Genomic DNA, 13,413 nt, shown 5'->3' with positions numbered 1-13,413 from the left:
TGGCCGGTTCCCCTCTCTCCATCAATTAAATTTCATTTGATTTGAAATTTTCCAGACTGACTGATCTTCATGTCATAAAGGACTGTCATTTCTCTTTGCTTTTTTGAGCTGTTCTTGCCATAAAAATGTTTTTGTTAAAAATGTAACCTTTTTTAACTAGGTAAGTCAGTTGAAAACAAATTATTTTTACAATGACGGCCTACCCCGGACGACACTGGGCCAATTGTGCATCGCCCTATGGGACTCCCAATCACAGCCGGGTGTGATACAGACTGGACACGAACCAGTGACTGTAGTGACGCCTCTTGCACTGAGATACAGTGCCTTAGACTTCTGCACCACTGATATGGACTTGGTATTTTACCAAATAGGGCTATATTCTGTTGTTGTGACGTGAATATCATTAATGTGAATACTGCTGTTTTTTTTAATAAATACCTGCTACATTTAACAATTACTCGATTAAACCTCTTTGGGCTAGGGGGCAAATAAAAAGCGTGCCCAGAGTAAACTTCCTGCTACTCAGGCCCAGAAGCTAATATATGCTAATATTTGGATAGAAAACACTCCGACATTTCTAAAACTGTTTGAATGATGTCTGTGAGTATAACAGAACTCATATAGCAGGCGAAAACCTGACAAAAATCCAACCAGAAAGGGAGAAATCTAAGGTTTGTAGTTTTTCAAGTGAATGCCTATCCAATATACAGTATAAATGGGGTCAGATTGCACTTCCTAAGGCTTCCACTAGATCTCAACAGTTTTTAGAACGCTGTTTCAGCCTTCTACTGTGAAAGGGGAGCAAATAAGAGCTGTTTCAACCAGTGGTCTGGCTGAAAGCCTTGAGTTGTTGATCGTGGCCGTGAGCACGAGCTCGTTCCCTTTCCTTTCTAAAGACAAAGGAATTGTCCGGTTGAAACATTATTGAAGATTTATTATAGAAACATCCTAAAGATTGATTATATACATCGTTTGACATGTTTCTATGAACTGTAAAGGAACTTTTTTGACTTTTCGTCAGGATTTAGTGCCCGCGCCTTGTGCATTGGATTGGTGAACTAAACGCGTGAACAAAAAGGAGGTATTTGGACATAAAGATTAACTTTATCGAACAAAACAAACATTTATTGTGGAACTGGGATTCCTGGGAGTGCATTCCGATGAAGATCATCAAAGGTAAATGAATATTTATAACGCTATTTCTGACATTTACTGACTCCACAACATGGCGGGTTGTATGTCTTGTTTTGGTGACTGTGAGCTGTACTCAGATTATTGCATGGTGTGTTTTTGCTGTTAAGCTTTATTGAAATCTGACACAACGGTTGCATTAAGGAGAGGTTTATCTTTAATCCTCTGCATAACTCTTGTATCTTTCATAAATTTTTATGATGAGTATTTCTGTAAATTGATGTGGCTCTCTGCAAATTCGCCGGATGTTTTCGAAGGAAAACATTACTGAACATAATGCGCCAACGTAAACTGAGATTTTTGGATATAAATATGAACTTTATCGAACAAAACATACATGTATTGTGTAAGTCCTATAAGTGCCATCTGATGAAGATCAGCAAAGGTTAGTGATACATTTTATCTCTATTTCTGCTTTTTGTGACTCCTCTCTTTGGCTGGAAAATGGCTGTATGTTTTTTTGTGACTAGGCGCTGACCTAACATGGTGTGCTCTTGCTGTAAAGCCTTTTTGAAATCTGACACTATGGCTAGATTAACAAGAAGTTAAGTTTAATTTGGTGTATTGCAGTTGCGAAATGTATGGAAGCTAACGCTAGCGGAAGCCCTAGCCATAACAGGTTTTAAAATAATAATTTAACAGTTAACCTCTTGAAGCTAGGGCGCACTGTTTTTATGTTTGGAAAAATAACGTTCCCAAAGTAAATGGCCTATTTCTCAGGACCAGATGCTAGAATATGCATATAATTGACGGATTCGGATAGAAAACACTAAAGTTTCAAAAACTGTCAAAATACTGCGAGTATAACATAACTAATATTGCAGGTGAAACCCTGAGAAAAATCAAACCAGGAAGTGGCTTCTATTTTGAAAACTCCATGTTCCATAGCCTCCCATTGCTCCATTTAAAGGGATATCAAACAGATTCATTTTCCTATCGCTTCCTCAAGGTGTCAACAGTCTTCAAACATAGTTTCAGGCTTTTAGTTTGAAAAAATTAGCCAGAAGGATAACATCGTGTCAGGTGTTAAAACATGAGTTTTGCTCGCACAACAGAGTTCAGACAGCAATTTCCTTTCCCTCTCCTACTGAACAAGACCGTTGTGGTTGATATATTATCGATTATATATTTTAAAAACAACCTGAGGATTGATTATAAAAAACGTTTGACGTTTCTGTGGCCATTACGGATATTATTTGGAATTTGTCTGCGTTGTCGTGACCGCTCTTCCCTGTGGATTTCTGAACATAATGCGCCAAACAAATGGAGGTATTTTGGATATAAAAATAATATTTATGGAACAAAAGGAACATTTGTTGTGTAACTGGGATTCTCGTGAGTGAAAACATCCGAAGTTCATCAAAGGTCAACTATTAATTTGATTGCTTTTCTGATTTTCGTGACCAAGCTACCTGATGCTAAGTGTACTTAATGTTTTGTCATGCGATCGATAAACTTACACAAACGCTTGGATTGCTTTTGCTGTAAAGCATAATTGAGACGACAGGTGGATTAACAAAAGGCTAAGATGTGTGTTCCAATATTGCACTTGTGATTTCATGAATATGAATATTTTTAGTAATATTATTTGACTGGGACACTATGCTATTTAGCGGTTGCTGATGACAATTATCCCGCTTAACTTTTTATGGCTGCAGGGGCAGTATTGAGTAGCTTGGATGAAAGGTGTCCATATCAAACGGCCTGCTCCTCAGTCATAGTTGCTAATATTTGCATAGTATTATTAATATTGGATAGAAAACACTCTGAAGTTTCTAAAACTGTTTGAATTATGTCTATGAGTATAACAGAACTCATATAGCAGGCAAAAACCTGAGAAATTCCACTTCCTGTTTTTTTCTAGGGGTGGCAGATTTTCACACCAAGGTCTCATTGAAATTACAGCGAGAAATGGATGAGTTTTCACTTCCTACGCCTTCCACTAGATGTCAGCAGTCAATAGAACTTTGTCTGATGACACTAATGTGAAGGGGGGTCGATTGACACAGGAAATAGTCACCACAGCCATGAGTGGACCATGCTTTCACCAGGCGCGTTCACAGGGGAAGGACTTGCGTTCCAACGCTCATTTGAAGTAATTCTAATTCTCCGGTTGGAACGTTATTCAAGATTATATGTAAACAACATTCTAAAGGTTGATTCAGTACATCGTTTGACATGTTTCTACTGACTGTCACGGAACTTTTGGACATTTCGTCACGTTATAGTGGACGCGCTTTGTGACTTTGGAATTGTTTACCAAATGCGCTAACCAGTAGCTAATTGGACATAAATAACGGACATATTCGGAAAAAATCAAGCATTTATTGTGGACCTGGTATTTCTAGGACTGCAATCTGATGAGATTCATCAAAGGTTAAGGAAACATTTATTATGTATTTTCTGGTTTCTGTTGACTCCAACATGGAGGCTATTTTGGCTACTGTTCTGAGCGTTGTCTCAGATTATTGCATGGGTTGCTTTTTCCGTAAACTTTTTTTGAAATCTGACACAGTGGTTGCATTAACCTGTTATGGCTGCAATCCCGATATCGGGATCGATATGACAACTACCAGTGTAAATAGAGGGCGCCAAATTCAAACCACAGAAATCTCATAATTACAATTCCTAAAACATACATGTGTTTTATATCATTTTAAAGCTATTCTCGTAGTTAATCCCACCAAAGTGTCCAATTTCAAATAGGCTTTTCAGCGAAAGCACTACAAATGATTATGTTAGGTCTCCACCAAACCACAATAAGCACAGCCATTTTCCAGCAAAATATAGCATTCACAAAAAACAGAAATAAAGATAAAATTAATCACTAACCTTGAATTATCTTCATCAGATGACACTCATAGGACTTCATGTTAGACAATACATTCATGTTTTGTTTGATAAAGTTCAAAAGTTGAACAAATCTGAGTTTACATTGGCACGTTAGATTCACTAGCCACATCGTTTCAACAGATATTCTCATCATAAATGTAGATGAAAATACAAGTTATACACATAGAATTATAGATATACCTCTCCTTAATTAATTAAGGGATGGGTAGCGTCAAGAAGTTAACTCATTAGGAATTTGGGCCACCACCGGAAATGTTGTTTCTATCTCCCACCTTAAACTCTAAAGGTTAAATAAATGTATCTTACATCAACAACAGACAATTATTAATTATTACCTCATTAGTATCCTTCTGAATGTCGCATAATTCTTGGATATCTGCACGAACCCTAAAGTGATTAATCATACACATATTGGCTTAATTATTTATTTACTAACAAAATCATCACACAGAATACGTAAACACACATACCATAGGTTATTGATTACATACATAATACAATGAAAATAGGTCCTTGGTGGACTAACAAAAACATGACCGTTTTGGTTACGCAATGGAAATGGAGGGGTAGGTAAGGAAAGGGAGTCAACTTATAGTACATACTTAGCACCCTAACAACCGCTCATTCGGATTAGAAATGCAATATATATTTACGCGTAGCTGTCTTTCTCTGCCATCTCTCTGTTGAAACCAATCGATCCGTCTATGGAAAGTGGTTTGATGTAAGTCTCTGGTTGTCCATCAGAGGTCACAATGTCCTCCTTAGTTGTAGGATTCCTCTGTCTTGGAGTGTTCGTTAGATTAGATACCTCAGGTGTACCACGCGGTGGTGAGAGGGAGCTGTTCTTCACTCTCATCTTTGGTCAAATGTCCTAGACTACTTTACATACACAGCTGCAGACTGAATGTTTGGTCTAGTCTTTACCTTCTTCACTCGTTGAGAGTTTCAGAGGGTCTTATCATTTTCAGCCGTGTTGCCACCACTCCATGTTGTCTGGTCTTGTAGTTTATATCCATTTCAACGTTTGGGCCACGGCCTCACGTTCTCTGGTCGAATGTACATTTTGTTAGCGGGTCCTTTTAACCTGTTGAGTGTAGGGGGCAGTATTTTGATGTTTGGATGAAAAACGTACCCAAATTAAACTGCCTATTTCTCATGACCAGAATATAGAATATGCATATAAGGATAGATCAGATCAGGATAGATCAGATCAGGATAGAAAACACTCTAAAGTTTCCAAAACTGTCAAAATATTGTCTGAGTATAACATAACTGATATTGCAGGCAAAAACCTGAGCCTTTTCTCCATTTAAAGGGATATCAACCAGATTCCTTTTCCTATGGCTTCCCCATGGTGTGAACAGTCTTTAGACATAGTTTCAAGCTATTTTGAAAAATGAGCGAGAAAGATCACATCACGTAAGGGGATGGCTGGGTGCCAGCAGCGTTTTGCATGCGCAACAGCTTGGAGCAGCCATTTTCTCTCTCTCTCCGATTGAAGAAGCTACAGTCCCGGTTGATATATTATCAATTATATATTGTAAAAACAACCTGAGGATTGATTATGAAAAACATTTGACATGTTTCTACGAACATTACGGATACTATTTGGAATTTTCGTCTGCGATGTCGTGACCGCTCAAGCCTGTGGATTTCTGAAAATATTGCGCCAATCAAATGGAGATATTTTGGATATAAAATTAATCTCTATGGAACAAAAGGAACATTTATTGTGTAACTGGGAGTCTCGTGAGTGCAAACATCCAAAGATCATCAAAGGTAAGCGATTTAATTTGCTATTAATAATGCATTCCAGTACTCCATGAAGCTGGTTGAGAGAAAACCAAAAGTGTGCAAAGCTGTCATCAAGGCAAAGGGTGGCTACTCTGAAGAATCTGAAATATAACATATATTTTGATTTGTTTAAAACATTTTTGGTTACTACATGATTCCATATATGTCATTTCATAGTTTTGTTTAAGGATCAACTCTGGAGATGAGAAGCAGATACGGGGAGTCAACAATTAATCAGGAAACAGACAAAGACCAAGACAAGAACAGCAACAGCACACGGTTACAAAACGACAAACGACAATTAATGCTTAAACATGGAACAGAGCGGGAAACCAGACAGATATAGGGGAGGTAATGACAAAGGTGATTGAGTCCTGGTGAGTCCAATAATCGCTGATGTGCTTGACCCTGTCAAACCCTCTAATGAGTAGGTGTGTCCAAACTTTTGACTGGTACTGTATATGCGAGATATGTAATTAAAATCATGTCAAATGCAATTGAAAAAAAGCACACAACACAAACAATTAAGACTCGAAAATGTATTGATTCCCTTTGTGAGCTCAGAAATTCACTGGAAGGTCGCATCTGAAAAGCAAAATACAATGTATAAATTAACTCAGTTCACTTGTCATCTGTATTTGAAAAGTTGTTTTTTATACAAGGTGACAGTTACCCTGAGGATAATGGGTAAAGAGTCAGTGAAAAAAATGTACAGAAGATGAAGTATTAGGTGAGAATGTGTGACTGCCTAATGAGGTCTGGCTACTTGATTTTTTCAGGCTCCAATGTTAGCAAAGATTCGGGCTGCCCCAGGGGAAGGTTAGGTCAATTACAGGTTAGGATAACTAAATTGGTAGATTAGGATAATTAACATAGCAGGTTTGGTGAATTAACATGCCAGGTTATGTGAATTCATATGGTAGGATAGAAAACCTAGGTTAAGGCTAGGTCAAGGTCGAATGCCAAGTTAAAAATTAACAAACAGATCACCGACAATTTCGAATCCCACCATACCTTCTCCGCTATGCAATCTGGTTTCTGAGATGTTCACAGGTGCACATCAGCCTCAGCTCAAGGTCCTAAATAATATCATAATTGCCATCGATAAAAGACAATACTGTGCAGCCGTCTTCATCAACCTGGTCAAGGCTTTCGACTCAGTCAATCACCGCATTCTTATCAGCAGACTCAACAGCCTTGGTTTCTCAAATGACTGCTTCGCCTGGTTCACCAACTACTTCTCAGATAGAGTTCAGTGTGTCAAATAGGAGGGCCTGTTGTCCGGACCTCTGGCAGTCTCTATGGGAGTGCCACAGGGTTCAATTTTCAGGCCGACCCTTTTCTCTGTATACATCAATGATGTCGCTTTTGCTGCTGTTGATTCTCTGATCCACCTCTATGCAGACGACACCATTCTGTAAACTTCTTACCCTTCTTTGGACACTGTGTTAACAAACCTCTAGATGAGCTTCAATGCCATTACAACACTCCTTCCATGGCCTCCAACTGCTCTTAAATGCTAGTAAAACTAAATGTTTTGCTCTTCATCTGATCGCTGCCCGCATCCGCCCGCCTGACTAGCATCACTCACATTAAGCATCTCCAATCCAAAATTAAATCTAGAATCGGCTTCCTATTTCACAACAAAGCCTCCTTCACTCATGCTGCCAAACATACCCTCGTAAAATTGACTATCCTATCGATCCTTGACTTCAGCGATGTCATTTACAAAATAGCCTCCAACACTCTACTCAACAAATTGGATGTAGTCTATCACAGTGCCATCCGTTTTGTCACCAAAGCACCATATACTAACCACCACTACGACCTGTATGCTCTCTACGGCTGGCCCTCGCTACATATTCGTTGGCAAACCCACTGGCTCCAGGTAATCTATAAGTCTTTGCTAGGTAAAGCCCCGCCTTAACTAAGCTCACTGGTCACCATAGCAGCACCCACCCGTTGCACTCACTCCAGCAGGTATATTTCACTGGTCATCCCCAAAGCCAACTACTCCTTTGGCCGCCTTCCCTTAAATTTCTCTGCTGCCAATGACTGGAACGAAATGCAAAAATCTCTGAAGCTGGAGTCTTATATTTCCCTCACTAACTAGAAGCATCAGCTGTTAGAGCAGCTTACTGATCATTGCACCTGTAAACAGCCCATCTGTAAATATCCCACCCAACTACCTCATCCCCATATTGTTTTTTAAAATGTTTTGCTCCTTTGCACCCCAGTATCTCTACTTGCACATTTGTCTTCTGCACATCTATCCCTCCAGTGTTTAATTGCCAAATTGTAATTATTTTGCCACTATGGCCTTTTTATTGCATTACCTTCCTAATCTTACTAGATTTGCACACACTGTATATAGATTTTTATTTTGTGTTATTGACTGTACGTTTGTTTATCCCATGTGTAACTCTGTGTTGTTTGTGTCGCACTGCTTTGCTTTATCTTGACCAGGTCGCTGGTGTAAATGAGAACTTGTTCTCAGCTGACCTACCTGGTTAAATAAAGATGAAGTAAAAAACATCCCCAAAATGTAAAGGGTAAGGCTTAGCTACAATGCACCCTGACTTAATCAGGTAGCCTGACCTAATCAGGTTGTGACAAATGTCAAAGAACATCAAATTGATACCTAAAATGCAGATTCCTTAAACTCCAGTGTCCATTTTCAGACTCACAAATTGACAATTACCCTGTGGATAATGCAGAGACAGAGAGCCAGTGAAACAATTCCACACAAGATGAAGAACAATTGGTTAATGTTTAAGAACTAGCTAAATTATAGGAAATACTAACTTACAGAAAATATTAGTGAAATACTCAACTTGAGCACATATAATATGTATGCAAATATATATTTTTTATATTTTAATTAAATATATGTTAATTTAGAAACAAATTGCTCCACATGTATGATGCTAAATTGTAATGTTGTGTCTATTGACTCAGCTAAAAATAATCATATTTTCCCAAGCAGTGTATTCCTCTGGTCCCCTGGGGTGTGTCCATAGGCAGTTGAGGCTCCAGACCAGAGGAATACACTGGAATGCTACTCCCTGAATTCACTGAATTTAAATGTAATTGTCCACAAACATGCTATTTCGTGTTCATTGTCAAAAGTTCCAAAATTTAGAATTTGACATTTGACTTAGGACTTCACGTTACCATACAGTACAGTAGTTCAATCATACAATTATTATATTATACTTTACATTAGTCCTACAGGGATTATATGGGCACAGTGATATATATTCATATACATATACATTATAATCTATTGTACCACATAGGGGATGTCATATAAGGCTCAGAGAATAAATCCCAATACAAGAGTCCCCGTGCTCCTTCGTTTCCTTATTAATCCCAACCAGGAGTCTTTCACCAACCCCTTTCTTTCCTTTTATTCCTCTCGTTCTCTCCATTCCAAGGAATATCCAGGGTTAACATGCTAATTCTGCTCCATGAGGTCTGACGGAGCACACTCTCCAACACTTACATCTGTTCAACAATTATTAGAACGTTTTGGTCATAAAAAATTCAACACCCCCAAGTGCCGCGCGAGTGAAACCTGAACATGTATGCAGTGAATAGAATAGTTAATTTCTCAAAGGAACTGGGAAAGGGCTGAACAGATTTACTTTAAGGTTCTCCATATACTGTAAGCATGGAGGCATAATGGGCTGACTGTGTCTAGGGGTGTTCTACCCCTGAACAAGGCAGGTAACCCACTCTTCCTAGGCTGTCATTGTAAATAAGAATTTGTTCTTAACTGACTTGCCTAGTTACATAAAAAATAAATACATCAAATTCCTAAACTGTCCACTTCCCCCCCTGTTGGAAAATATAGGCCTCATTGTCAACAATGCCACTGAGGCTTTACAGTATGTATACTTGATCATGCATGGGCCATATAATTAAGAATTACTACTGTTTGAAAATATAAAGGTAGTCTAATCTCAGACCAAATGTGATTTGACTGCCTTAATTGATTAATCTACTTTGTCATTTCTGCGCCGGGAAACAGTAGGATGACATATCTCTTTAATAAACTTGGCTCTCACACGTATACTAACATATTGCATTGGCTGGAACTATGTTTTAATCGGTTGGTAGCGCCTGTCTGTTTTAAGACTTGCCGACAGTAGGCTATGCAGGCCTACAAAGGATCAACCTCTCTATTCCTTCATCCCTCTTTCCCCCTGGCTCTCTCCATCCCTCTAAGCCTCTATTCCTTCATCCTTCTTTTCCCCTGGCTCCCTCCATCACTCTATCCCTCTATCCCTCTATCCCTCTATTCCTTCATCCTTCTTTTCCCCTGGCTCCCTCCATCACTCTATCCCTCTATCCCTCTATCCCTCTATCCCTTCATCCCTCTTTTCCCCTGGCTCCCTCCATCACTCTATCCCTCTATCCCTGTATCCTTCCATCACTCTATCCCTCTATCCCTCTATCTCTGTATCCCTCCATCACTCTATCCCTCTATCCTCTATCCCTCTATCCCTCTATCCCTGTATCCCTCCATCACTCTATCCCTCTATCTCTGTATCCCTCCATCACTATATCCCTCTATCCCTCTATCTCTGTATCCCTCCATCACTCTATCCCTCTATCTCTGTATCCCTCCATCACTCTATCCCTCTATCTCTGTATCCCTCCATCACTCTATCCCTTCATCCCTCTTTTCCCCTGGCTCCCTCCATCCCTCTATCCCTCTATCCCTCTCTCTCCGTATCCCTCCATCACTCTATCCCTCTATCCCTCTATCTCTGTATCCCTCCATCACTCTATCCATCTATCAGTCTATCCCTCTATCTCTGTATCCCTTCATCCCTCTTTCCCCCTGGCTCCAATCCCCCCTGACAGGCTGGAGAGATGACCCTAAGAGTCACATTATGTATATTTCTCAGCAGACCCCTGAATTTGCATGTAGAAAATAGTTAAAATAAGGCAATAAATCAGTTAAAATAAGACTTGAAATCAGTTCAAATAAGACCAGAAATCAGTTAAAATAAGACTAGAAATTAGTTAAATTAAGGCAATAGATCAGTTAAAATAAGAACAGAAACAAGGCTGCAGACATATAAATGGATTTGCGAGAGATTGAAACCCTCCGCGAGTCTTTTGAGTAAATATTTCAAAACCGGTCTGAGGGATTTCCACTGTCATCAACTAGCAGAGCCTCTCTGACCACTCGGCTTGTATATTTGCTTTATTACATGACAGAGGGGATTGTGGTGGTAGTGTGGTAGCTGGCTGCTTTGATTTATCTACCTGCATATTCTGATATGTGCTGCTTGTCATTAAGGACGAACAGTTACAAGAGGCTTTATATCCTCTCTTCAAGAGGTAGGTGTTGGCTAATGCTTCAGAGAATCATTGCCATTTGAAGTCTTTCTCTGCAACTACACCAATAAAATAGTTCTGTCTAGGTGGATGCCTAGAGTTGAACGAAAGTGGATGAGTGGCAAGAGATTTAGCCTACCTTGTGTTTTAGTAAAGCTATGTAATGTAGGCTAATGAACATTTTGCACTGTATGAATCATTGTGAAATCATGCTTCCACTGCCAAACAAAATTGACTAATCAGAAAGGAAAGGCAAAATGAAATCCCTTCTAAGCATATTACTTATCGTTGAGCATATAGGCCCCAAAACATGACCAGCCTGCATCCCAAATAGCACCCGACTCCCTATGTTGTGCACTACATCTGAGCAGTGCCAATAGGGTGCTATTTGGGATGTACACAGTGTCTGTTGTGACTGTGTTAGTCAGAGAGGGTAGAGATGGCATCACTCACCCGGATGAAGACCCAGAACAAGGGCAACTCAGCCTTTATTCAGAGTGACTAGGATTTAATCAAATTAGGGTTTTATGGACAACTAATTCATCTGAGGAGATTGAGGGGACCTCTAGCATGTTGAGTGGTGAAATGAAGACAGCATAGAACTGAGGGATGGATATATATATATATTTGTCCAAAGACCAGATCAGTTGCCAAGGACCCAACAGAAGACAAACCAACCCAGGCTGTGTTCTCATCTCCTAGGCGACACAGATGGCCCTTCTGTCGTGGAACATCCACACAACATGCTGTAGCGAGCATGTTTTTTTCCCTAGACCATCAACCAGTAGAGTCCAGATGTAGAACATCTGATTCTACTAATGGATGGCAGTCAAAGATCCAGAACAGCCTCGATTTGCCAATACCTGCCTCTGCAGATGGTCCTACCACCTTAGGTTCCGTCACAGTGCCTCCATAGACATATTTAGGCACACCTAAAAACACTCTTACGTAGCCCCCCATGATGATCAAGGCAAAGCGTGGAATCTTTGAAGAATCTAAAATATTACATATATTGTGGTAACTTCCATAATGTCATTTCATAGTTGTAATTTTTCATAGTGTAATTTCATAGTTGTAATTTTTCATAGTGTAATTTCATAGTTGTAATTTTTCATAGTGTAATTTCATAGTTGTAATTTTTCATAGTGTAATTTCATAGTTGTAATTTTTCATGGTGTAATTTCATAGTTGTAATTTTTCATGGTGTAATTTCATAGTTGTAATTTTTCATTGTGTAATTTCATAGTTTTGATATCTTCACTATTATTCTAGAATGTAGAAAATAGTACAAATAAAGAAAAACACTTGAATGAGTAGGTTTGTCCAAACTTTTGAATTATACTGTAGGTACACCGAAATGTTGTTTTTTGAGATACAGATGTAAGATCTTAATTTGAGACAGTTTGCTACAGCAGGAAAATAATCCTGCATCAACAGAAAATTTTACTTGTTAAGTTGATTATTAAATCAAGTCTGAAATTTCTAAGTGGAAATTATAAACTTCAGAAATCTTTTAAAACCTCAAATACACAACAACATTTAAATGACCTGCATTGCATGACAGTTTTCCTGCAACAGTGTGAACAAATTAAGATCCTGCATGTGTATCTTGTTTTTGAAAATTGTTGATACACATACAAACTCAACAAGGTGAATGTACTCATTCTAAAGATCAGCTTTGAATGATTATCCTATTTCATTTGACAATTGCTTATTAAGAGATATAACAGTGTCGTGGGGCCTAAAAGCCTCGGCTTACCGGAGCAGAATACTCCAAACAGAGATCACAAAGATTCACATTCCATCATTTCTGAGTGTCTGGTGATTTTGTGATGGGGAATGGACTCATACTGGATAATGTGAGTGTTTATCGGTGAGTATGAAACCCCACTGTGTTCACACATGTAGAGTACTTATTTGTGGTAAATTTTGAGTGGCTGTGCTAGCACTGAACAACGGGACACAAGTTACCCAATAGTCCATTCCTAAAATGTTAAACTAGTCAAATGGAGGGTGTTAAAGGTCTTAGCTGCATGGATGCCAAACTTTCAGGGCAGTGCTGCCCAACTGAGTAGAAATCTATAAAAGGCACTCATCTCAATATGCCTTATTGTGATCCTATCTATTGGAGCATACTAAATCCTTGGGTTTGGGCAGCGTTTTTGGTGAAGCTTCCCAAAAAATATTTGGGCAATGTGTAAAAGCCTGGATTGTGCCCAATAT

This window comes from Oncorhynchus keta, chromosome 35, assembly GCF_023373465.1.
Source record: "Oncorhynchus keta strain PuntledgeMale-10-30-2019 chromosome 35, Oket_V2, whole genome shotgun sequence".
In the NCBI taxonomy this organism is placed as follows: Eukaryota; Metazoa; Chordata; class Actinopteri; order Salmoniformes; family Salmonidae; genus Oncorhynchus; species Oncorhynchus keta.
The sequence above is the reverse complement of the archived record's forward strand: the minus strand, read 5'-3'. Positions refer to the sequence as shown.